Here is a 23,355-nt window from a genome sequence, read left to right as displayed (position 1 = left end):
GTGTGTGTGTGTGTGTGTGTGTGTGTGTGTGTGTGTGTGTGTGTGTGTGTCTGTGTGTCTGTGTGTAATTCTTATTATAATGCTCATCAAAAATAAGACATTAGACTTCGAACTAGACACACACACACACACACACACAAAAACACCCTTAGAATATAGGGATCTCTTAGGTTATCAAATTAGGTTCACAGATAACAAACTGGGGGCCCACAGATGCTTAAGGGTGTTGCCAAAATATAGCTATGTAACGCTGGACCCAAATAGTTGTGCGTGTTTTTACCATTTAATTCAGGTGTATCATCTGACAGTAGGCTTGATTTGTCTGCTTCTTTGAGAGGACGAGCCCACTTGTCCAGGTTGCTCTTCAACCCAACCCATTAGATAGAGGATTATCGTGGATTTTATGAACCAATACCATAATAGGACCAGAACTCATGAATTAACATTGGCCAAACTCTTCAACAGTACCACAGCTACACGATGATCTGCCCCTCTGATGGTGCATTTTCTTCCCTTTCCTTCAATTACCTGAGACCCCGGACAACCTCTGTCCATTTCTCTGCTGTCTGAGTTAGAAAGGTTGTTTCTGTTGATTGCAATTCAAGAATCCTAACTGAGGAAATGACCCTCATGTGTCCATCACATCGGCAGTGAGTAGACTGGCTGAGGCTTACGAACCGTTCCCAGGGCAACAGCTCTAACTTTATCCCCACCTGTCTGTCCTGGGAGTAAAGGGATGGAGAAGGATGTACTAGATAAAGAAAAGACAGCTCTGCTCCATTCGACAAAGTCGTTAAATTATGCCAGACTTTTTTGTTATTTTGAGCATCATTAGCAAAATGTCACTTACATGACACTTATTTGAGACCCAGGTGTGCCACACATTTGTATTCTGTCATCTCTCACTAATCACTGTGCGGTCTGCTGCTTTGAGGCTTCCATTTGTTTGGTCAGAAATGTGGGAATGATGTCCCTCTTCCAAGAAATGACCAAGATGAATGATTTCCAAGGGAAAAATACTTTAAAGAGAGTATCTGTTTTTTCCTTTGATTAAAATAGGTTGTGAAATTTCTTAAAAAAAATGGAAATATCCAAGCCATGTGACAGATTTTCTCCATTTAGAGGTCCTAATCCTCTAGACAGGAAAGGAGAATGAGAAACTGCCTCTATTCGAAATCTTTGGGTTTCTCTCCCTCCACAGACCCACCTAGAAAACGCACATATGCTCACACGCTCTCTCTCTCTCTCACACACTCACACAAATGGATTCCAAGAGGAAACTCCTTGTACCTTGGAGGTTTGACTCTTGTCTTTTTACATCCAATAACTTCTTTGGTCACAATTTCCTCCCAGAACATCTGGGCCTATATCTATCCATTATTAGAAAACAAGTTACTTAAGAGAAACTTTCAGTCTTAGAGTGACTTTCAGCACCTTCTTTATAGCCAGAAGCCAATACCATTTAACTTGCCAGACTACCCTGAAAATCAAATCTAAGTCACTACGTTTAGTGGTCAGGAACACCCACTCGTTTATGAGTCTCTTCTCACACTTCCCAGGTTGATACAGCATTCTAAAATGGAGTCCCTTGAAGTGTGTTCTTGAACAGTCAATCCTGGGAGTTATGATCTCAGAGTGATCTTCATTTCCGGAGTTCTGCTAGCTAGACTGGCAGTAGGATTCTCTAGTCAGTTGACTGAAGCGCCCAGTTAGCGGGGTTCCCATGAGGGTCTGTCTGGAGGCAAGGGCTGGACCAGAGGAGCAACAGTGGGCACAGAGGAGGGCCTTGGAGACTTGGGTAACCCGTGGGACCCTTAATGGAAGGCCCAGACTCTAGACAAAAAAGAAGCTGGAATCCTCTGTTGTGCGGGACACCAGACAAGCAAGCAAGGGGCAACTTTCTCATCTGGAAATTAGTAACACAATTTAATAGACCCTGGTACCCGCAGAGGCCTAGGGAACAGAAGCCGCCAACATTTTAATTTAATTTTTCCCTTAATTAGTAAATCAAGTCATCATCACAGTGAAACCAGAGGAAAGGACTTCTAGAAATCCTTACTTTTATTCATTTAATATGCTTGCTTAATGTAGGCTCACACGGAATCAGAGACACAACAATCCCAAGCAGCCATTTCGATAATGTGATTTACTACTTGTGACTGGGTTTTTGAGGGGGAATTACGGGCCGCAAATTTATTTTTTAAAGGGGCACACTCCTCATTTGTCTTTGGAATTTTGATTCAAAAATGAGACAAGAGATGGGTTCCTGGAAACGCTGACCTTAAAAGAGAAGAGGATGAACTCATTTTGGAAAAGCGAGGCATGCAGCAAACCTGGAAGAATTACCCTGGCCTGGCCATCTGCCCGCTACAGAGACCAGGGAGGTGGTGCCTGCATTCTCCAAGAGAATGGGACCAAAGACGATGACATGACATGTGTCGCTATCCCAACAGCTTCCTGTAAACTCTCTTTCCAACATTTATTTTCTCTCTGTAGCATCTGAACGGCACTTCTTTCCACATGGGAGGCACAGAGGACTTTACTCTTTAAGTGGCAGCAACTTAAAGCCACAAATAACTCCTGCTCCAGAGTGTGCAAAACTTTGCCCCCAAACATAAAAGCCGAGTGTTTATTTTGAGAACTCCTGGAATATTTTTTCCTCCATTTTTCGCTCTACGTCTGAGAACTTTGGCATCTGACTAATTTACCATGCATTTAAGGCTGGTAGCAATATCGGGAAAGAAATACGATAATCACTTGCTGCCACAAAATATCCTATATACTGTTCTCTTTTGCAGCTCTAGTTCCACATGTGTTGGTTCAATGGAATATTCAATAGACATTTATAGGAAATAAATTGAGAGATGAATGTAAACCATATGGCATCTGGAGGTTTATTTGCAAAGTCCCTGCATCAAAGCTTTCTCCAGATCACACCATATTAGCTATGTTTTTCCAGTCCAGCAGAATCAGGAAGGTAACCACAGACTTCCTTGATGGAAAACACATGAAAAACCGAGCAAATCTTACTATGTAGCTTGAGTGGCTGGTCAAGGAGCATCCCTTAAAATAATTTTATTACCGGTGTTTTCAACACATTGTTTAGAACTGCATTAAAAACATAAAAGAAGTTGATGTTGCTTAGGATTTGAATTTCTTCAAAATTCTAGGACACATTTTTATTTATTCACGCCAATAAAAATTATACCACCTTAGCAGTATTTTATTAAAATCTCAGGACTATTTCTTTTGGCTTGGGCATGTAAAAAATAAATGCCAACCAAAGAGAAATGCTGCATTTAAATATAGCCTATATATAATGTACATTAGAATTTTTGCAAATAGCAATAGAGCACACACTCACATATGCAAAGACCACCACACTCAGCTTCGGAGAATCACATTATTATAAATAATAGTTAAAAAACATTGATTGGACAGAATGAGAAATGGGCCTCAAACTTAATTTATATATAAAAAATTTTCCTCCACCTTGAATGCTCTCTGCTTTGTGCAGTTGGTTATGGCTAGCATTACATCTGATCTCAAATTAATTCTCATGCAGCCTGTTATATAAATCATTATGAAATGTCAAAAGCTTGTACATATATTTTTTTTAAGTTTTCACTTACTTTCCAAATAGTTTCCATTTTTCAGTGTCATATACTTCTCAGCCACTCAGTCAATTTTAATGATTTTTTATCACTCTAAATGTTTCCCTCATTTATAGTACACTTGTGCTTGCCTGTGCGCACACACATGCACGTGTTACGTTGTGGGATGCAGGTGACGTGCACAACAGTAATCTGAAAGTTTTCTCATCCTTTGGTTCAAAACAAATGGTCAAATGAGTGGCACAAAGAAAGAGTGAAATACTGCTATTTAAATACACAACAACTAAAGATTGCCCTTCATAAGTAAATATTAAGGATTCAAACAACAGCCTAGTGACTCCATGCCCTAGGGCAGACCAGTTTCCCTCTTAAAACAGTCGCTAAGGAAAATGGTGCCTTGCACTTTTTGGCAATTACTCCATTACCCATCTCAATGAAGTTCTCCTCCCTTTACAGGTTCAGCTTCGAAATTTATGGCAGTAAGTTAATGCCACTCACAACTTAAAAAAGTGGGGGGGGGGGCAGTGTGGGAGCAACATCACTTAAAAAATATGTGGCTAACTGCTGGAAGCTATTAAAAACCAAATAAACAAAAGAGATTACACTTCAAAGAAATGTCAACAGTTTTTCCTCTCTCAGAACAGACGAGTTTTCTTTACTTATATCCACATCCACATCTGGAAAATGCTTATGGCTTTATACATCTTTTATGGTAAAATGAATTTATTGAGTTTTAAAATTTTCGTGATGGATTAATGCATTCTTCATAAAAGGTAAACCCACACCTTAGTAAAAAATCTGTCTTAACACTGAAGAATGATTTCAATAATAAATAATAGTCCAATGTTAATTTCAGAGAGCAAAATAATTTTAAGAAAGCACTTGGTTAACTCAATTAAAAAAAAATACATTAAATGACATGGAAATGAAAATACAATATCTCGTTCCTTCTGACCTGTCTTTAGGTTGGTACAATTAATTCTTAAGTTGAGGGGAGAAATAAAAGCAGCAGTGTGCAAAGCCAACTCCAAGTTTAAGTGAATATACTTACTCCAATTAACTAACAATAGAATCCAAGAATGCACTAAATTTACTGATAGCAAGATCGCCAAGGGAAGATTTTGAAACAGTTAATGGGTTTCTACAGTTCTTCACAAAATTATACAGCATTGCTTTTGTATACTTAAAACGTGAGAATTAATTTCTCATACAAAAATATGTAGCCTGTTCCGGACGTCCAAACAATTAATTCATATGCTACACAATGTTCTCTCATGGCCCCCAAAGGACAGCATTCATTTGATGTTGTATTACAATTAACTGGGTAGTAGCAACTTGCTCACTGTCTAAGCTTGCCAAAAAAAAAAAAAAAAAAAAAAAAAGCAAAACACACTTTTGGGATCCAACCAAACATCCACATGTGGACAAGTGATTTAAATTTAATAATTTACAGTTTTGATGGGAAGGGAATTAAAAAAAAAAAAAAGACTTGAAATAGGGGAGAAGGTGTCATCTTTCTAAGACAGGCCAAGAATTAAAGCGGGCAGGGCGGGGGGTGGCGGGACCAAACCAGAAGAATGTTTAAAATGGAGCAACATAATTTGGACATAAAGTAAGTGGTCTGCAGTCAATAAAAAAGAAAGAAAAAGAAAAATAAACTCCAAAAAGCCGGCTGCAGACTAGGAAAGTAGATCTATTTTGTTTATTTATAAGTGAGTAGCAAGTAGATTCTTTCGCACTAACTAAAGCAGACAGTAATTATAAACACAGGTCGGTTAAATTCCGTGCACCCTACGAAAGGAAACAAGCTTCTTTCTTTTCCAAACATTGTCATTTGTTTATTGAGCCTCTTTGGGGCTTGGTTTCATTTAAAACCATGTAAGCACCCATCTGTTACCCCCAAACAATGTCAACCTTTTAAAGCCAAACCTGAATACTTATTATACAAAAATTTGCAAGTAACCTAACAGCAATTTTTGAAGTAGCCAGTTAGCATACTGAGTAAAGAATTTGGATTATTTTTGTTCCACTACAGAAAAAAAAAAAAAAACCTACATTATAGTGTAATCATACGGGAAGCAAACAGTCGCCGCCTCAGTAGTTTTGGATAATTAGTTACCTAAATTTTCTGAGGTGAATTCAATGTACTTAGACTGAGGAACATTATTGCTTATATTCTGAAATACCACAATACAATCTTGGTTAACAATGAAATTATAAATATTGGAGTGAAACGTCATTTTAGAAATCATTAGGTTTTATCAGTACAGTACAACTGAGTCTCTCGTTTAAGGAACTGTTTTATTAAAAAAAATGGGGGCCTGTGATATTGCTTATATTAGCTCATGTCAGATATCAGATCTCAAAAAACTTTAACACAGTAGACACTATTAAAACATCATTATTAGTGTTGTCATGCTTGGGTGGTTTGAACTAAAGTGAATTTCATGTATTTGCTGGGAGACAGCAATAATAAATCCTGGAGTCTGCATTTCTAGGCAGTGACCTAGAGTCCTAGGGAACTGACTTAATGAACAGACAGGACAAATGGAGAAGTGTAGTAGTGGGGAGGGGTGGGGGAGGGACAAAATCTGATTAAAGTTCACTGGGAAATACAGACATGGCACCCAAATTCCCTGAGGCAACCACTCTCAGGAGGACAAATTCTGTCTCCTTCCATTTCTGTGCCACTCATGGAATCCACGTGAGCCAAGAGAGGTCTACTAATCTTATGTTGCCTATACTCCTTCCCTGGATGTGGCAGACATAGCTAGTTGATCACCGAACTCTCCCTCAAGTGTGAATGGAGAGTCAGTCTTTTTCATGCAACACACCAGTCAGTCACTGCCAATCATTCCACCTGCCAGCAGGGCACTAGACCACGCACCAGTTCTTAACAGAGCAAGTTCAGTATCCCTGACACCTTTCACACAACTTGGCACAGAGCAGGAGCTAAATAAATGTTTGTTCAGGAAATGATTACTTAACTTGCCTCAGAAGGAAGAACGGAAGAGTTGGAATGGAACCCAAATTGGGTTCTAAACCTAACCCAGCCATTTACTAATTCTGTGACTTTGGGCAAGGTACTCAACCAGTTTCTCAGTTTTCTCATTTATAAAATGTGAGGAATTAATGAGTCTGTAAATGTGGAGTGCCGAAAACAGTCTGTGATACATGGTAATCAATAAATGTTGGATGCTATCATTATTTGCCTCATTATTGTTTATTGATACGCCCTGTCTACATGACCCAAGTTACCCGTAGTTTGTTCTGTTCGTGCACACACATAGTACTCCATAAACCTTCACACAGATGCTAGAGACTCTTTTCTGAAACACAGATCTTAGAATATTCCCTTTAAAACCCTGAAATGACTCCCTACTGTTGATAAGACAAGTCCAAAGCAACCTACATCACCTTCCAAAAAGTGAATCCAATCTGTAATTTCCAAGCTGCCTTTGGTTCTCGGACCTCATCTCCTCTCTCTTTCCCTCCATTCCCTGTGACCTTATTTTTGGCCCATGCCTAAATTCTTCTCACTCCATGAATAGGCCATCAACTCTCTTTCAGGTCTCTGGTTGAACCATCCTACTTCATGTTCAGTTTCCCTTCTGTACCTTACAAATGTGTACTTGCCTTTTGAGACACAATTTAAATGTTACCTCCTCTGTAAAGCATCCCCCCAATCCCTCAATGAACTAATAGCTTCTCAGCACATTTTATTTATCTTCAGTACAGCATCTTGGCACTGACTTGTGTTGCTTTCTTGCCCTGATCTTTGAGTTTCTGTGGTCTTGCTACCATGTACACTCATGCACTTAATATGTAGGGATCATTCAAATATTTGTTGATGAATATATAAATCTAATCCCCCAATAATACACTTCTTAAGGCTATTTTTCCTTTGCTTTACTGAAACTGTTAAGTACTCTTTACTGGTTTTCAACTTGCAAAAATAAGACCTGTCTATGGTACAGAAGTGTAACAAAAGTTAATTATGGTTAATTATGATTCTCTCCTTCCCACTGGAACCTGCTCCCTGACTACCAATACTAACAAAGTGGTGTCTATCCTCACCTTTCTTTTTACTTATGTGAATATATATATATATATATATAATATAATATAATTATATATAATATGTATTTTATATTATATATGATATAGATACACATGATTTTATATATATTTATATGTACATGCCATAGTTTAAATTAATGGAATATATCATATACACTGATGTGAGTGTGTGTGTATGTGTGTGTGTGTGTTTTCTTTTTGGTGTACTTTTTTTTTTTTTTTGCTTGCCCTAGTCTTTTTAATACTATCCTATGCATTCTTCTTTACTTTTCTCAATGCTCATTTGTCCATGTATGAAACATATGCCCTATCTATGTTGTTAGCTTCACTCAAAGGTGACCATATGCACAGTTGTATCCACACCCTACTCTTTTGGCTCCTAACACTGTTGGAAACCCTCCCAAGTCAACTGGAAGAGCACTGATCCATACTTCTTAATGAACACATTACATGGTGTGGATGTACCATAAATATTATTAACCATTCATTGGTTCTAGATTTTTCCTGATATGAACAACACAGGAATGCATGTCTTTATACTTAGCGACTTGCATACTTGTGCTTTTATAGCCTTGAGACAGATACCCAGAAGTGGGTTTGTTAGTTTGAACCATGTACAAAATTTATTCTTTGTGGATGTCATTAGAATCGTATTTCTTCTGAAAATACATGAGATTTTTTTTTTCTGTGCATCTCCACAAACAATTGCTATTATCACTTCAAGTAAATTTCTTTGACAATCCATTAAGTAAAGTAGTATCACATTGTTTAATCTCAACTTTTGAATACTCATGACCTGGAGCATCTTTTCATGGTTGTTGATCATTCAGATTTGCTCTTCTCGAATTTTCCTTATGTTTTATCTCCATGGCTCTTAACTTCAGATGATATGAACAGCCTGTTGTCTTTCTTTTTGACCCTACTATCTGGTGTCCCTGTGGACATACACAGATTATAGAGGGCAAGGCACACCTATTTTAACTATTTCTCCTACGTCCTGAATTCCGTAGTATTTTTCTTTTAAGTAGCAATGTGTAATTGCACAGTCATTGCAAGTTTTAAAGATGTACTGGCTAGGGTTTCATTGAATGGAAACATAGCAGGCTCACCATGAATAACTGTGTATTTAATGGATATTATTTTCATTTGTACATTTTTGTTTTGCTTTGTTTTTTTTAACTCTTGCTTTTACTCCATAACAGACACTATGCCACGTGCTTTAATACAGTACCTCATTTAATACTCAAAACAAACCTGTGAGGTACAAGTCCCTATTAACTGCATTTCCTACCCTACATGAGAGAGTAGACAATATGCCCACCATTGCCCTAAGAGTCTGATTTACTCCAAAAGCTTAGCACCTAGCACTGTTATCCTGCCAAATTTAAGACATTCAACGGATAGAAAACATGAACTAGGTTAAGTATTTCTTGGATAATGCGGGCACCTCCTAAGCTCTACCTGGGATAATTTGTCTGATTAATCTAGACATTCTGCTTGCAAGTGAAATTTTTATCAATCCAGATCTTAAAAGATTAGACTGTAACTCAAATGTTCAGTTAAGAATCAATTGATAATTGTCAAGAAGCCACCAACTATCGTTAAAAAGAAGGGGGTTGGAGGGAAGCCCTAGATTCGGAAGGAGAAAACATGAATTCTGATCTTGACTGAACCAGCCCCTAACCACACGATCCTGAGCTGTTCTGTTTCTTATCCCCCTTATCCTCACCTGCAAAATAGGGCCATGAGTTTCTCCAACCCGTGCCACTGGGTTTTCATGAACCCCAACAAGATGACTTATAAGGAAGCCCCCTTCCCTTTTCTCTTCTTTCTTTGAGATTTAACAGTTGTTTATATTTTGCATATTGGCATTCCCTTTTTGAAGTTAAATTATAGATATTGCATTCTCATTTTCATCCTCAATATATTAGAACATATCTCTTAAAAATAAGGACAAAAGGAACCACTTTTTAAACTCAAAACCATGATTTAAAAAGAAGATACTATTATTACTACTACATATAATCCATTTTGAGGACTCTGCTCTACAACCGAACCCCACCTGTATCAGAAAGGCACTGTGAAGAACAAGGTCGTGCTCTTATGTTGCCGACAAGCTTCAGGAAAAAAAAAAATCCACAGTACTTATATAATCACCATCTATTCTTTTCATCTAATGGCTGTAAAAAGAGAATCTCTCTCAATTATATTTTTGAAGCAGAGAACCACATTAAAAGCAGGACACCACTCAATAATTCAAGTTAAGATGCATTTCTGTCCGTCCTTGCAAACGCAGCTGAGGGAATTTGAAATAAGCAGAAGTAAAGGTTCTGCCACGTGCAACATCTGAAGAAATGATATAAAATGTACACTCCTGGATCTTAGGGGGTGGTGGGAGAAGTACTTCCACATCTTTGAATCTGCCCTGGGTGAGCCCACGGCACCTAGGGACAGCCCCATGCTCCCTGGAGGAGCTCAACAAACATTTCTTGATGAAGATAAACACCTGCTGTATTTAAATACGAGATGGAGTCAAAGTGTAAATGAGTCTAAGAATAAACTGGGTGTGTACGTGCACACAGCTACTATTAGCATTATGGGAAATTACATTCCTGCTATTATTATGATTATCATTCTAATGACAAAGGACTACACACTGAGCAAGAGAAAATTATAAAGAAGAAAGGAATAAATCAGTTAAGGAGGAGAGTGAGTTTAAAACACACGTATGCCCAATGGCCCCAAATAAAGCGAAAGCGCTCGGTTTCTCTCACTGAAGCCATACCGGGGTGTGAATAGTGGTGAACGCTGTGAGACCACAGGCAGACACAGTCTGAACCTGTGGGAAGACCTAGTCCTTATTCCTTCTCCCTCCCACCCAAATGCCTTTGCCCAACGTTTTCTATTTAACAGACAACCTCGATGCTTTAGTGTGTGTAGGGGTGTGTGTGTGTGTGTGTGTGTGTGTGTTATGTTCATATCAATAATGACTGTAATCAGATGGACCAAACGTTAGCCAGAGTAGACAAGCATTCTTGTCCTTCCTTGGAGGACAAGAAAAAAACAAAACAAAACAAAACAAAACAAAAAAACCCCAGAGATCATGGAGTGAAAAGTTGTTGGTCACAAAAAAAATCAAACTTAGAAATTATACTGGCTTTCTGGAATGTGGATAGACTTCACTTAGGAACTCCACCATTCAAACTGGAGTTTGAATCAATTAGACCAATTTCTCACCCTAAACAGTCAGGGTTTTAACAAATAATCTCTTTTCCCAATAACATATTTCACATGAGTGCTAGGAATTGAGAGTAGAACTTGATGGAGGGTGCTATGAAATGTCCCGGGGTTTGGTGTTTACTTGTAAGCACACAGGACAAAAGTCTCAAGTCCAATCCAGTGAGGGTTCTACCTAGAATATTGTATCACAATGTGGCCTTTCTTAGAGAAGGTGGCTCTTTGTAGGAGTGACAATCACTTATAAACACGACTTGAAAAAATAAACCACAAAATTACCTGTTTTCTTGCAACTGAAATGGCCCGTCAGTCAATGAGGACTGTACTTCCAGAAATAACTTCTCAGGGTAGAAGCCTGACAGGATTTAGCAGGCGTGTACTTCTCCAGATCTGCTCTGCCCCGCCTGTATTCAGACAGGCAGGCAAAAACAAAGCACCAGCTCGGCACGAAGAACTTAGTAGGACCTAATGCTTGGGACAAGAAAACAGACAGGGGGACTGGGAAATTGAGGGCCTTTTATTTTTAAATGCCCAAATGTTTACCAGCTGACCTTCCCCTTTACTGCAGTCCTGGAAGCAAGGTACATACAATAAAGTTCAAACCAATCAACTGCTTTCAGCTGTTCTTGTGCAATGAATTTTTAAACATTTGGTCATTAAGCCCAATATATATGCAGGTCAGTTTTTGAACAGGATGGGAACAGCTTGGGAGCAGATGCCACAGTACTGCCTGGTGGAAAGGGGATAGTAAAGAAGCACAGAGGATATCTATATGGCCCCAACCATCAGGTTCAATTTCTCCCAGTTCTTTTGCCTCCCAACCACCTCTATACATTGTTTCGATGATCAGGAATAGTTATTAACTTCTGTTGTCCCTTCTTTGCATTAATGAAATGGCAGCCTCAAGACCATACAGAGAAGAGCTTGGGTTAATTTTCCCTTAAACTGGATGCTCCATGAATAGTCTGAAGGTGATGTAGCTGAAAATTGGTCTTGTGTGTTTGGTTGGTGAATGGCACATTGATTTGTTAGTTTCTGAGCAGTCTGTGCTAGACTCTTCAACTCATTTTTGAACATCAATGAGCTGAAAGCTTTCAGTGGTAAAGAATTTAAATCACTTAACCATTTCCCTTTGCTACATTCTGGCAGCCATATGTATGGGGGTAGCTTTCATGCTGATATCCTGGGGGTCAAACACAAGATTGTATTGAAGATGGGAAAATAATAAGACACAGTATCCTCCTAGTCAGTTTAAAAGGTTATCTTTGTTAGCTCAGACCAGCAACCTCGTTCAGATAATTGTATTCCTCATAAGCAACTTCTAACAGCAAAACTCGCCCAATTTTACAATACGTGTTGCCCTCCTCTCCTCACCCCCCAACAAACAAGACGGGAGGGGAAGCTGCTGGAGTTCATGTTTTAGATTAGGACATACATAAAATCTCATCTAGGAGTTACCCTAACAAATAAAACTCCAATGTGGTCAGGTATGTTTGGATGGTGGAAAAAACAACCAACCACAGCTTGCCGATAAAATAAAGAAAGTGGTGGTGGGGAAAGGCAGCCACTAGCTTTATAAGGCACAGCTGGTTATGTATAGGGCCTTTTGTATGACTACAGCAGCTGGCAGTTTGGTTTAAATATTATTTGAATAGCCAGCAATCTCAATACTATCAAAATTGTAACAAAGCAATAAAGTCAGGGTGTTAAACCCTCCTTTTCTTGTGGTAGCAAAATTCTGTACTATTTACAGACTTCCAGAGGCACAGAAAATTTTTCATAAATAGATATATTTTTCAAAGATTTTACTTATTTTTTTGAGAGAGAGAGAGAGAGAGAGAAAACACAAGACAGGGGAGGGTCAGAGGGAAAAGCAGACTCCCCACTAAGCAGGGAGCCCAATGCAGGACTTGATCCAGGGACTCCAAGAACATGACATGAGCCGAAGGCAGACGCTTAACCAAAGGAGCTGCCCAGGTGTCCTCATAAATAGATACTTAATCAATACAAATATCATTTCTAGCATTCAGTCTTAAAAGTATTCAACCCTGAAGATTTTTATCAGGACATGTGAACATGTTTGACTAGAGGAAAATCATTATTGGTTGACACCTTTGTAGAATAACTATGGAAAAGGAGAGAATTGTCTAGATTTTAAGTGACCAAATATCTACAAATTGTTGAAGTCGTGTTGGTAAATAGAGAAATTTATACGTACTTGAATATCAAAGTCTGCTCTGTAGATTCAAGGAGAACTGGTAAACCAGCAGCCTTATGACAACTACTTTAGATACAAGAAGATTCATTTTGAAGTTCTCATTTGAGAAGCCAATAACATAAAAAATCCACAGGCAAAAGCACTGAGGGTGTCTCTGGGTTTTTCTTAGAACAGAAATCTATAGGAATGAGAAAAGTAAGAGTCCTTAGATCAGAAAAGAGAAGTTTCAGATTTAAGACCTAAAATTTTAAAGAATGAGGCTATACAAATGCTTTCCCTCTACATATCTAGAGTACGCTGCAATTCATTACTGGTAGATAGAAGGGAATGAGCAAGAAAATGCAGCTGAATGAACGAGGATGAGTATGAAGGGTCTTTGCTAGAACATCATAAACAAGAGGAGATAAGCCGAGAAAAATCATCCAGCCAGCTCACCTCTCCTCGTAGTAAAAATATTTCCTTCAAATCATTACTCTGTTTCTGACAAAATTTTAAATAAGCAAATAGGAGGCATTTTAATAGTTATTACCTGACAAACGCCTTTCAAAATAGAGATACACAGATTTAATTTAAAAAAATCTCATGTCATGCCAACCAAGAAAGTTTATTTTTAATAGCCGTTTTTATGTGTCACAAAAAACAATGGTTTGTGCTCCCTCTGTTGGCTTTTCAGCAGCAGTTAATTCATAAATCCCATTCCTGGAGGGACCCTCCCCTAGCTGGACGCTCTGGGAGCTGTGGCAAGGGACAAGATGTGTCCTTAACTGAACTTTATGTTCGCCTTAAACACAAAGTTATTCTAATTTCATTTCTAGCACATAATGCAGAAAGTGGAACATATTTGGTAACAGGGTAGAACTACATCGGAATGAAAAATGACTATGGTTGCCCCTAAAATATCAGGTCGGATTTTTTGAAAAAAGTATAAAACATAGTTCTTTTCACCATTTGAGTCGGTGAGGAAACATCTTCAGGGAATCATTTGCTGTTTTTTCTCTTAATTGTTTTCGTCCCTGTATGTGATGTTAAGCTTAAGTTCACTAACAGAGAGTACTAAAATGGGAACCAATTCATTTCCACACTCTGCTCAGGGTGACTTAAAGGGGGAAAAAGACAACAACTAGAGTTACACTTAATTTAACTTATCTTCCAGTTAAAAGAAAAAAAGGAAGTTTGAGACCAAAATTATTACATGTGTTTGGCTTCCACTCACCTTCACGTAGCCTGGGAAAGCCTCCTGAGTATCTTAATTTACTGAAAAAAAACCTTTTTGTGACGAGTGCTAGTCCCGGAGTTTGGTTGGTTGTTTTTTGTTTGTTTGTTTATTTGTTTTTCTTCTGGCTATTGTCTTAGTGTCTTAGGCTTTAAAAGCCAGAATATTTACTCTGAGAATTTCAGAACTTAAGTGTGTCAATATTTTAGGCTCTGGTATCTGTGGTTTAAATGATGATATCCTTAAAACCTCATTTGCCTTCATCGAGATCTTCTCTATGTTCAGCATGTGGATTCTTTTTTAAATATGCACAGACAGTAATCATAGCCACTACTAACTGAGCATTTGCTATGTGCCAGGCATGCTAAGCACCACATGGGCATTATCCATTTCCTCTTCACGACAATCCTTCAGGGATTATCAGAGGCATTATTATCTCACTCATTTGGCAGGAGAGGACGCTGAAAGGGAGAGAGATCAAGTATCTTGCCTAAAGTCACAAGTCTGACGAGAAGCGGAGCCGTGCTTCCAACCCAGGAAACGTGATGCCAAATCCCAGTTCATAGAACAGCGCTTGCCCAGCTTTAGGGATCACAGTAACCACTGAATCACCTGGGGACAGTGTTGGAGTGCGGTTTGTCCCAGAAGGTCAAGGGCGGGACCTGGGATTTTGCATTTCTAATGAGCTCCCAGGTTCTGTCACCAAGCGGCTGCTGCTGCTCCTGCCGCCCTGGGTACCCCTGAAAAGATGAAGCCCTCACCCATGAGATTCTAATTCTCCAGGCATTGGGAGGGCTGAGAAGAAGACCGAACCCTGACAGCTCCAGGTGATTGTTACAGTCAGGTAAATTTGCAAAAAAACAGAGTTCTATTTGCAGGATCTACTTGTAGTACATTACCTCAGTGTGTGATGTTCTACAGCAAGGTGATGGCTAATAGAGGATAATTTCTTACTCACCAACTACAATAAGACTTTATATTTTTCAAAGAATATCCCTCCCATAGAGAAAACCCCTCTTCTTGCTTTTCTTTTTAAAATAATGATTTCCTTTTAGCTAGCTTTTGGTGAGAATTTCTTTGAAGCTGTGCCAGTTTCCCAGAGCAGGGCCTGATGTGGCGATCGGACACGTGGTGTTTTTTATTTTTGGTGTCGGTGTGGTATGTTTCTCAATATGCTGACTAGGGAGCGCACATCTACTTCACCTTGCTTATTGGTGGATTTCAACCTGTAGCCATGACATTGCAATTAAGCGAATGGTGTGTGTGAGATGTGTGTATGTGTTCGCAGCTCTATCCAAGGGAGAACCATCTGAACAGAACCCAGGTCAGAGAATCATTTGCAGAGGCATCAACTGAGCCAAGAAGTCAGGAAATGCTTGCCTGACTTCTCAGTCTGCAAGCTCTGTCTGCGTATGCACCCAGGGCCAAGCAGGTGCTAACCTCCCAGCTCGCAGAAATTTTCAGTTTGGCGTGCTCCTCCCTCTTCCCCGAACCTAGCTTTGGGCTGGCGGACATTGAGTAACTTGGCCTCTAGCTTAGACATGCGTGAGCCAAGCCTCACTGCAAAGGGGCACTGCAGGCAACGTGGAGACAGATCAAATGTTCCTTTTGAAAACAATTTAAATGTCTATTCACTATAAAAAGAAAACAGAACTTCCTCCTCTCCCCGCTAACACACATCCATGACTGTAAGTCTTATTCTCAGTGACTAGAAGATTGTGCACTCTCTCTTGACAATCAGCAAACATTCTAAAATATTTGAGACATACAATAAGTATGTAGAGTAATACGACAAATACAAGAATATATGCCACCTGGGTTAGGAAATAAAACATCAATATAGTCAAAATCCCTGGTGTTCCTCCCCAAGTTCATTCTCCCTCTCTCTCCTTAATAAACACCAACATTGCAGAATTGATATTTATCATTTTCTTACATGCCTTGAAGCTATTAATACAGATGTACAGACACTTAAGGAATAAATAATGTTGTTTTGGAGGTTTTTGAACTTCATATATATAGTGATCGTACTTCACATACTCTTCTGCAATTTGCTTTTATCACACAATATACTTTTATGTTAAGTATGGCTCTAGCTCATTTATTTTCATGCTCTATCATATTGTATGATATGAATATACCACAATTCACAAGCCCATTCTCTTGCTGATGGACATTTGTACTGTTTCCATTTTTAAATCTTTGGAACAAGATTGTGGTGGATATTCTTCACACTCCTGGTGCAAATGTACAGTGGTTTTCTTGGGCATAGTGTCAATTTTACTAGCTGTTGACTTTGCTTCTCTGTCTAGTATGGGAGCTGCTTACCATGTGCAGATACCAAGCCCTTAACATGTGGCTAGTCTGATGTGAGTTGTACCCCACATGTAAAAACACACCAGATTTCAGAGAAAGTGTGAAATAAAGAATGTAAAACATCTCATTGATAATTATTTTTAGATTGATTATATGTCGGAACGGTAACATATAGGGTATATTGGTTGACAGGAAACATATTATGAAAATTAACTTTACCTGTTTCCCTTTACTTTCTTAAAATGTGGCTTCTGAAAAGTAGGACTCACACCTTGGCTCACATTTTCTTTTTATTGGTCAGCGCTGACTCAAATCATCTTCAAGGTATTTATACCAATTTAGTCTCCCACCAGTGACCTGTAAGAATGCTCCCGTATTCTTGCTAACCCATGGTACTGTTACCCCCCATTCTTGCTGTGTTAGCTGTGAAGTAAATCTTTGTGGTATGATTTTCATTTAAGCCATTACTTATGAGGTTGAGAATCATACACATGCCTGTTTTGGTTTCCTCACTGATGTCTCTTGCCCGTCTTCTACTGGGTTGTTATTTTCTTATTGATTTGAAGATTTCTTTATGTTCTTCCAGAGTATGTCTTAAAAGCATTTTTTTCATGGTCTCTTTTGATATATAGAAATGTTTAATTTAATGCATCCATTTATTGACTTTTAGAATTTGAACTTCTCAGTAAACAACATCTTGAAATGTTTTCAGAGGGGCAAGGAATTTTAAGTCTGTTTTAATAACTGCTCTATCCCCAGAAACTAAAACAGGGCCTGGTCTGAATGGGCATTCAACAAATTTTTGTTGAATGAAGTGATGTCACTTTTCTGTGGTTTTCTGGAGTCCCTACTATGCCTTTGTCATCAGCTTCCTTGCTCAGGATCTAGCCTCTCTTTCCTGGTTAGCTTAAGGTACCTTGCTTTCATGCCCTCTGAAGGTCACTTGCCCTCTGAAGATCATCAGATCTTCAATTCTCCTGGTACTTTGTACTTAACGGTGTTTTTCCAAGTGTACTGCTGGCAATAGCAGTTCCAGAAGATGTTAAAAATGTTACGTGGAAAATAGATTATCATAGACAAATAGGGCTTATGAACAAAGTTGGGCAATTTCTGATGTTATAGGACTGTGAAACTTTGATATGCTAATATGATTGTGAATTTCTAAGAGTGGGGTAGAGATGGCGTAGCATTTCCCAAACCTATTTTACCAGAAGCATGCTTGTTTTAAAAAAATGCTATTGTGCATCTCTAGATCTAAAGAATATACTTTTTAAAAAGCCATGGATGGACTCATTGGAGGACTGAATTAACCCCAAGACTGTGATCACACACAAAACAACATGTTGGATGTAGTCAGTATTTTGGAACCATCAAGTTTTGAAACTCACACACATTTAACTCAGATGCCTGAAGTTTTCAGTATGGGTTGTTTTCTTAATATTTTTAAATCTGTCTTCCTTCAAAATATCTGAAAAAACATATCACCCACATTAGGGGCTGTTCTTGAAATTCACATAATAAATAGAACATCCTAAAATTTAGCTTTTTTTTTTTTTAAGTTAGAGAGAATATTTTTTAAATAAATGCTTTCTAAAATGAAATATTTCTGTACCCGTTGAGATTTCTCTTACACAACAACTTGGGATAGAAAAACATTCTTAGTCATTTTTTTGTGTTTTTTTCTCTTTTATTTTAAATTTAGCATTTGTATCGAGAAAATATGTTCTCTTTTAACACTATATGAATTAGTTCTGTGAGCATTAGGACTTGGTGTAGGATAGGCAGAAAAGCAAGTTATGTGTTGGCAAACAGTGGGAAGAAAGTGCTAAGTTTTTAAAATTTTCTTTCATTTGTTTCTGATTTCAGACTGCTAACTCTTTCGATTTGGGTGTGGAGTGGGGAGAGTTAGAGATGATACGATTAAAAAAACAAAACAAAACAAAACAAAAACCAAAAAAAAACTGATCCACAAGAAAAGATATCAAATTGGTAAAACTAGTTTGGAAGACAAGTTGGCAATATTAAAGAAACCAAAAATGTACATTTTCTTAGATCTAATCTTTCTATTTGAGGGCATCTAACCTGGAGAAAAAAGAAATCACTGATAAATATTTGGGAATGTATTCAGATCTGCCACTGAAATATTATCTGTAAAAGTGAAAAACAGAAAAAATTGAAGGCTACTTAAACATTGATTTTGACTTACGAAATAATACAGATTAGTTAAAAAGAATTACAACTCTATCCGAGGATATTGAAAGATCTCCAAGGTATATTTTGAATAGAAAAAGCAAGTTGTAGAACAAAGCATATAAAATAATCCCATTTTGTTTCAAAGACACAAAAATTAAAACAAAAAGAAAAACACAAAATCTGTGTATTTCTACAGACATAGGACCTAAATGTAGTAAATGCATACAGTGTGAAAAAAAAAAACAACAAAACTCAAAACACAGTAGTTATATCTGGTGAGGGTACCTGAACTGAAAAAGATGGTCAAGGGAGATACAACAATGACTTCTTCTTGTATTGCTTGTGCAATTATACATTAATGGACAAAATTTAAATAAAAACATTCTTTAAATTTCTCTTTCACCTTTTACACATTTAACTGTATCGCGGGTCAAATTTTGTAAAAACAGCTCGTGTTTCAGATCTTTGCGATCTAAAAAAAAAGGATAACTGATAATTTTCTGCTTACCATTTGGATTTGCATCCTCCTATTATTGTAAGGACTATTTTTTGAAGATAAGGGACAGTGAGTGAGAAAATAGAGGAAAAAGGCCTTTTTCTAAGTGAGATAGCAAGAGCCCCTTTTGAAGATTCTCTACTTGACAATGTTTCTGCAGGACAGGACATGTAGAAACATATTTGCCAATAACAAAGCCAGCTCTGACTTTTGGAAACAAAGACAAACAAAAGCCGCTCTGAGTGAAATTCCTTTGAAGGCTACTTGTGCTGTCCATTGTCAACATTCTTCCTCTGGAAGGGAATCAGCCAATATATATGCGGTGGCCGCATCCCCAAACTGGGCACTAGATTAAAAACATGCCAAAGCAAAGGCACTAGATGCAAGCCAAGATCCAAGTCTATCTTGGGCTGTAAAACCAGGTAGAGAGTTCTGCTCAGTTGAAACCTGCCATTGAGTATTAGGGAGAGCAGAGAGGTGTTCTGGGGGGCGGGGGGGATTTATGAACCTATTTGAACATCATAAGTTTGAAATTTCCAGACGAAATTGAGCCTTGTGCGGTTCCATTTATCACACTTTCCATTTCAGGCCGGCTGAGATGGAGGGAGTTTAAGTGACAGCTCGCTCACCCTCACCCCAGGCCACCTGATGAAATTGTGGAGCCGAGCCTGCCTGGCAGGTAGGAGGCAGATAATGGGAAGGAAACTAGCAGTGGGGGAGGTGGGGGACGGGGGACGTGGTGGCAGCCCCAAGCCACTGCATGGGAGGGGAAGAAGGGGCTGGGAGTCTGGTAGGAAGACCCGAGGACAAGCAGGGGAAGAAGACTTGCGACCGAGGCCTCGTGCCAAAAGATGGATAAAAGAAGATGAAGCAGAAAGGCAGGCAGGAAAAACAAAATTGCCCAGCTGTTCAAGTAGAGCCCTTGAAATAGAAGGGGATGTCGATTTAGAAAAGAAATCGGTCAGAAAAGAACAACAAAAGAAATCCAGAAAGGTACTGCCTGCAGGAAGAAAGCCTCTGCTGCATTTTTATGACTGCCTTTAAAATGGAGAGAAGCGTAAAGGTGGGCGGAATTATTTCAGCATCTCCAAAACGTGTGGCTACCTGCTTCCCTGTGGCCAGGATGTTTGCCTGGCCGCCGATCAGCTCATATTTCCTTAGAAAGTTAGAGACTTCACTTATCCATTCCCATCAGACGTGTGGAAACCATTCCTGGATACAGATGTAGCTCTCTCTGCTTCATCAGGCAAGAAAAAGTGACAAAGAGCGAAAGTTCCAGTGGAGCCATTTCTGGCGTTTTCCCCCGCTTCTGTTTTATTTTAGGCTACTATTTCTTTCTCCACTGAGTTTCTGTTAAAAACACTAAATATTTTTGGTGTGTTTTTGTTGTATTTTTCAAGAGACCCCCCCCCCCCAAAATTACCTTTGGAAGAACACATCATGGACTCCTAGAAATTCGAAACTGGTTTGAGTTAATCCAAGGCATGTTTTTTTTTGAGGGGGTCACTTGAGACACATCAGTAGGACCAGTTTGTTTTGGAATCACATTTAGCAGATTTTTTTTTTTTAAGCCATGAATAAGTCTGTGTTTTTCATAAAAGCAAACAGCAGATTTTGCAAACGAAAGAGGTCATTCATCCCCCAAACGAAAGTGTTTTGCATAAAAACAATATGATGCTTTACCTAAAGAAAACTAGTCATGAATTAATGACAGCGAATTCTGATTATATCCACTCTTTCTATTTATTGGTGGTAAAAAAAAAAATTTGCCCTTGAAACAAAATGTAGTGCTTTCTTCTCACAGACTCACAAAGCTATCAGTCGTTCTGTGAGATGAAAGTTGATACTTTGATAAGCAATTAACATGTGCTTCTTTCAGACAGAGCCAAATGTTTCATTAGATTTTTAGATAACGGCATTTCAAGCCTTTCATCGAAACACACATGTAGCGTATTAGAAAAGGTCCCATTTGAAGCTATTGCTGAGATTACAAAGGAAAATATCTCTCTCTCCAGCAAAGCCCAACAATAGGCCTTTTTCACGTGAGCTTTTGCCCTAAAACTCCAGGCCACAGTCAACAACAACCAATGTCTCCTGAGACTGCCCAGGTTTAAGTGATATCTGTTGGTTCAGGTGGTCATGCCGAGCTGTGAGTTGTTTTCAAGTGCATCAGAGAGAATGCAGGCTACCAAGGAGGTGAAAAGAGAAACTGGTTCAAGAGTGCAATTGATTTGAAAATAACTTAACAATCTGAGCCACATTGTAGACTGTGGCTAACCCATTGTTCTCTGAAATTCAGAGGGGGAGACAATAAAATTAGATGTTCCTTTGGAATTGAGTGTGCTGATCCAGCACTTCCCTTGGCTCCCTACCAAGAGCATAAAATCTGTGCTTTAAAAATGTAAGAGGCAATACTCTGATTGGACAGAATGCCATAAGATACTCCGATGGCTTACACTTCACTTGGGATCGACTGGAAAATGTGTGTTGAAAATCTCTTTCACAACTATGAAATTTCACTTCCAATGCAAAAATATCTTGCACGCTAAAAGAGAAGTAACACCACTCCAGAGAAAAGCATTGGCTGTCTCCCAGATTAATATGGGGTTATGGTCCATGATTGGGTTAGATGAGGTAAAAATTTCCCACCACTCTTCCAGATATACAGGAAATTGTTGTGCTTGAAATAGATTTGGACTAAGTAACTAATTAAAAGAATTTGGATCAAGAAATGTGACATGGAATGTGATGTGGATATTTCCAGTTCTTATTCAGGAAACCTTATTGCAAAAAGGTTGAAAGATAATTGAGAAAATAATTTATATGGTGGTGAGAGTTATTTGTGTGAAGATAAAATACAGAGTCCTTTTCATTGAGATGGAGAAGCTGCCAAATAGCTCTTGGTGATAATTCTATGCACAAAATTTTCATAGTGGGCTTCAATACCTTGCCAGATGAAAGCTTTTGCTCAGTTTAAAGTTGGAAAAGAGATTTGAGTCTCCACCAAGGATAATGTGTTAAGCTTGGTAATTAAAGACTGTTTTTCATAAATAATGCCAAAAGCACATTGGGAACAGTGGGCTCATATATTACTGTACTTTAAAGAAATCAGGGACCTAATAACATTCTTGATAGGATCTCTCTATCTCTCTCACACACACACACACGCACGCACGTACCCATCAACGTCAGGATGTGAAATGAGATTACCCAGTTTTTCTAATCATAAACATAATTAAATATTAATAAAGGAAAGTATGTCTGTAAATAACGTCAGATTTTAAAAATATAATAAAAACTTTCAGTTATATAGCCCGGTGCTACTCAAAGTGTGGTCCATGGTCTGGTCCTGGTTCATAACTAGACCACAATAAGCTAAATGGTACAGAAAATGAGACTAAGCATTTCAAAATCATTATAGCAATAAGACAATGACTGTTGAATGTCACCATTTAAAAATGAGCTTGTATTTTCTATTTCCTTATTATTCCAATTTTATATTTCAAATTCATTGTATGTTATAAATGCATTGGTCCACAATGTTAAAATATATATATATATTCTCCTTCCCAGACAATTTGAAAAACACTAACATGAAGTATACTTTTCAGAATTTCAATGCTATTACTTGAATTCATGTTATCTTTGTGTTTTAAAAAGGTTTAAGATCTAACCTCCATTTAAGGAGGAAAACCAGACACATACATTGAATCTGGCCAGTGTTGTCCTCACTGACCCAATCTTTTGCCACTCTCCCCCTCATTTATTTAACTCTAACACCATGCCCTTCTTTCCGTTCCTCACGCACACCAAGACCCTTCCTGACTTGGAGTCTTGGCACTGACTCTTCCCTGGAATGTGTTTCCTTCTTTTCCTCCGGAAGTTGTATCTTTGCTAGGTATGCCTCAGTTCAAGGTCATCTCTTGAGGCTGAGGCTTCCCTAACTCTAAGTGATCAAGAAAGCCCCTCCCAGGCACCCTTAATTGTT

This window comes from Enhydra lutris, unplaced genomic scaffold, assembly GCF_002288905.1.
Source record: "Enhydra lutris kenyoni isolate GAN:26980312 unplaced genomic scaffold, ASM228890v2 scaffoldscaffold10, whole genome shotgun sequence".
Lineage (NCBI taxonomy): Eukaryota > Metazoa > Chordata > Mammalia > Carnivora > Mustelidae > Enhydra > Enhydra lutris.
Note: the sequence above shows the minus strand (reverse complement) of the source record.